Here is a 5055-nt window from a genome sequence, read left to right as displayed (position 1 = left end):
AAACGGGAGGCGGGGACAGGAAGAGGAAGTCAGTGCAGAGCCCCCCCCCCCATTAATTTTTCCTCGCTCTTTCTAGGACTCAGAGCTCTGTAACTTTAACCCTTTCGATAAGCAAGAGTCTTGCTGCACCTTAAAGTGTGGGGAAAGTCGGTGCAATCCTAGACAGAGTTACTCCAGTTTACACGTATTGACTTCAGTTGGGCTTAGACTGGTATAACTTTTTTTAGGATTGCACTGCCAATCACTTATCTCTCACGCCCGAAAAAAATGCAAATAAGGAGAAATAATTGGCCAAGTCTTGAAAGGAAGAAAGAGAGATTTTAATTTCTAAAAGGACTAGTTCTCGGGCTGAGTTAACTTACGGGGGGTGGGTGGAGTTCTGGATTTAAGCTGATCTCCAGACTACAGAGATAAATTTCCCTGGAGAAAATGGCTGCTTTGGAGGGTGGACTGTATGGAATTCCATTCCTGCTGAAATCTCTCCACTGCCCTCTCCAACCAAGATCCACCCCTGTATCTCCAGGAATTTGCCGGCCCACTGTTGGTTTAGCTGAAGCTTTTTATGGCTTCATGTTGGATTAGAGTTGCCAGCTCCAAGTTGGGAAATTCCTGGAGATCTGGGGGATGAAACCTGGAGAAAGTGGGTTTGGGGAAGGGAAAGGACCTTGGCATGGCATAATTCCATAGAGTCCCCCCACACACACACACACCAAAGTAGCCATTGTCTCCAGGTGAACTGATCTCCGTGGCCTGGAGACCCGTTGTAATTCCAGGAGATCTCCAGCCACTACCTGGAGGCTGGCAACCCTATGATGGATTTCGGTAGCTAGCTACTATTCTCGTCTGCTTCAACATCATCATGCCAACCTGACTTGAAAAGAGATCTAATTTTTATTCCCAATCCCACCTTTCTTCCAAGGGGCTACTGGCACCCTACCTAGTCCAGAGGAGGGCAACAACGATGGTGAGGGGTCTGGAGACCAAATTTTGTGAGAAAAGGTTGAAGGAGCTCGGTATGTTTAGCACGGAAAGGAGATGACTAAGAGGTGATATGATAGCCATCTTCAAGTACTTGAAGGGCTGTCATATCGAGGATGGCACCGAGTTGTTTTCCACTGCCCCAGAAGGTTGGAGCAGAATCAACAGGTTGAAATTAAATCAAAAGAATTTTTGACTAAACATGAGGAAGAACTTCCTGACAGTTAGAGTGGTCCCTCAGCGGAACAGGCTTCCTCTGGAGGTGGTGGGCTCTCCTTCTTTGGAGGTTTTTAAACAAAGGCTAGATGGCCATCTGACAGCAAAGTTGATTCTGTGAACTTAGGCAGATCATGAGAGGGAGGGCAGGAAGGGTTACATCAGTGCTTAGCTCGCATGGCCCCATCTTACATGCCCAGGTAGTGCCAATCGCCACTTTGGGAAGCAATCTTCCCCAGGCCAGTTTGGCTAGGGGTCCTCCTGACCTCACAGCAGTAGTGGGATTTGAACTAGTAGAATGCTGATTCACAGAGCCAAGCTACAAGTAACAAATTACACTTGCCTGGCAAGTGAACAGACTCACGTGTATTCCTCCCTGTTCACTTGCCATTCACTTGTGCTCCACTTGATCAAGTGGGCCTAGAACATTTTGGACTTTCAAGGTAAGAATCAGGACTTCAAATCCTCCTCAGTGGAGATCTTTAAGCGCTAGAATCTCAGGGCTCTTACAGCTTCATTCCTGCATGGGGTTTCTTATGTTTACAAAGCCCTGGTGAGACCACAGAATCTTTTCTCACAGTCAAAGCATTTATATGGTTGCAGCGGCTAGACTTTTGTACGCGCAAAAGTGGAAAGTGCAAGAAGTGCCAACTATTTAGGACTGGATATATAAATTGCTGTACATGGCGGAAATGGACAAAATGACAAGGAAACTGAGAGACCTTGATCCAGGACAGTTCAACACGGATTGGGAGAAGCTGAAACAATATTTAGTGAAGAAATGGGAGGTGGGAGGAGAACTGTGGCAGTTTGAAAATTACTGAAATACAATAAAAGTAGAGGGAAGTGACTTTACCGGGGGGTGGAGAGGTAAATGAGAATTTCTAAGCAACTACTTTATTAGACTATTATATATAGCATTAAGTATTATAGGTGTTATTACAAGAATTATAATGATAGAAATTAACTAATTATAAGGATAGAAACTAATTAATTTCATTTCTGGCAATAATTGTATAATGGAGATAATTTTATAATTGCAATGAAGGAATTTAAGTAAGGTGGGAAAATATATATTAATGTATTAAATTGATTGAATTGGTTTGGAGGTATATATGGGTCAAATTGGTTGACTATTTTTGGTGGATAGTTGCATAATGAAAGAATAATATAATTATATAATTAAAACAGTATGAAGATAAGATATGTAGAAAAAGTAATATATAGAGTATAAGTTAAATTGGTTGACTTATATTGAATGTACTGTTTATAGAAGTATCTAAAATTATGCAAAATGAGGGATAAATTGTTTGTCCCATATTGAAGATGAGATTATAAGATAGAGTATAGAGTACCAAAATTAGCTAAATGATTATTATCAAAAGAAAATATGCCAAGAATGAATTATTTAGTTATGTATTATTTAGTTGTTAAAGTAAGTAGGAAGACAGAAGGAGCACTGTGTTATATAGATAAGCTTAGAAGAAAGTGAAAGTCTACGTTTGACAGATAGAATAAATTTAAAATGAGTAAGGGAAAAGGGACAAGGGGTTGGAAAACTGTTGGAAGTCAACAAAAGGGGGGGAAAGGGAGGGGGTTAGAATTGGAAAAATTAAAGGAAACTGATTGTAATGTACAATTTAATGACATCTAATCCAATAAAAAATTTTATTAAAAAAAAAGCATTTATATGGTTTCTCTCCTGTGTGGGTCCTTTTATGAGCTGTGAGCAACGAGTTCGACCGGTAGCACTGGTCACACTCTGGACGCTTAAAAGTTTTCTTCCCAATGTGGATCCTCTCGTGCTTAACAAGATTTGTCCTCCAACTGAAGCTTTGCCCACAGTATGAGCATTTATATGTCTCCTCCCCTGTATGTGCCCTTTTGTGAACTGTAAAAACCGAGCTGTTGCAGAAGCTTTGCCCACAGTCTGGACATTTGTAAGGTTTCTCTCCTGGGTGCAACCTCTCATGTACAACAAGGTTGTACATTGAGGGCACATTGTACCAAAGTACTCAGCTGTAAATGCTTACCCAGGGCCAAACTACAAGTGATGCCTGACACTAGTTGGACACTTGTCAGCTTCCCTCAAGTTTTGATGGGAAATGTAGGCAGCTTGGTGGAATGTTGGACAAGTGACAATTGAAAAGTCTATTGGACAGCAGTTGGAGAGCCAAGCTGCAAGACCAGGATGCCTACATTTCCCATCAAAACTTGAGGGAAGCTGACAAGTGTCCAACTAGTGTCAGGCGTCACTTGTAGTTTGGCTCCCAGAAAGCCAGCTTCCTCCCCTTCCTCCTCCTCCTCCACTTGCCTGTCCTTGATGGAAATGTGGACCTTTGTAATGTCTGAGTGATCTTTCTCTGATTTGGGGGAATTCACAGCTATGTTTTTGAAAGTCCCAACAATCTGAAACAGGAAAAGTGATATAATTTAGACTTCTGGGCATGTGAGGGCCCCAAGTAGTGGCCAAAGTAATATTACAAGGCAACATACACAGTCCTTCTCACAACCTACCATGAGCAGAAGATTAGGTTGGCATCAGGTCACCCAGGGGGTGAGTAATGATTACCTTCAAACCCCATTTCACCCCCTGTCCCCATGACATTCAAAACAGGACAGGCTCAGACCAAGCCACCAACCCTGTTCCAAGGAACAGGAAAAAAAACCGCGGAAACAGTAATGTCTTTAAAGTACACCGTGGCTAATTATTACAACTGTTTGATATCACTATTTAATGTCAGTAACTTCACAATCCTAGAGCCTAAAGTGCACAGTGCAAAAAATGAACTCATACAGTCACAAATCACAATTACAATATGTTCACATCCGAGAATCTAAGCAGTTAATTACAATGTATTCACATCTGAGAATCCAATATTAAAGACATGTCAAAGAGTCTTTGACGCTCAATTGCACAATTTTCTCCTTCTCAATTATTCAATAGAGACTTGTAGTCCAACAAAATGCTTATAGCAGTGTCCTCGTGTGATTTCTTTTCTAGGTGGACAACCAGAAGCAAGGCGGTTGCTGTCTCCCGGGTGGGAGACCCCTTAGGGACTCACAAGTCTCGATGTAAAGGAAATTAAACAGCTGTTCAGAACCACTTGACAGGAAGCCAGCACTTCTTCTGTTTCGTACTTGCTTTTACAAGAGTGTTCCACTAGCAATTATCTCCAGCTCCAAGTGTTTGAAATGTTTTTTAGCTTCTCTTGACTCGATTAGGAACCCAGATACAGCAGTAATAGATCCGAGAACTGTCGATAATGAGCAGCAATGCTTAACCTATAAGGAGATAACTCGTGTAGAATTTTCAAAATTGAGAATCAAAACAGAGGAGGAGTTGTCTTCATGTTACAGATGGTTTCAATATAGACAGATCAGAGATCTTTACAATTTGGATTGTTTGAAAGGAGGAATAAGAACGGAGAACTCAGAACTAGAAGAGGTAATTTTTCAAGAAGGTAAAAAGGAAATCTCAAGGATTTATAAAGTACTTTTAAAATGGTTTACAGAAGATGAGACAGTAAAAGTACAGATGGTGAAGTGGGCTATAAACTTTCATAAAGAAATAACAATGGAGGCGTGGGAATATTTGTGGAAAACGACTCTGAAGACTACGACTTGTACAAGTATTAAAGAGAATGTCTACAAAATGATTTATCGTTGGTATTTGACACCAAAGAAAATTGCATTAGGAAATACTAATATGTCAAATAAATGCTGGAAATGTAAAAAACATGAAGGATCACTATATCATATGTGGTGGACTTGTGAGGTAGCGAAGCAATACTGGGGAGATATAATTGAAGTAATTAATGAGGTTTTGCAAACCCAAATAAATAAGAACCCAGAATTGTT

The sequence above is a fragment of the Eublepharis macularius genome, chromosome 4 (assembly GCF_028583425.1).
Source record: "Eublepharis macularius isolate TG4126 chromosome 4, MPM_Emac_v1.0, whole genome shotgun sequence".
NCBI classification, from domain to species: Eukaryota; Metazoa; Chordata; class Lepidosauria; order Squamata; family Eublepharidae; genus Eublepharis; species Eublepharis macularius.
This window is presented reverse-complemented; position numbering follows the sequence as displayed.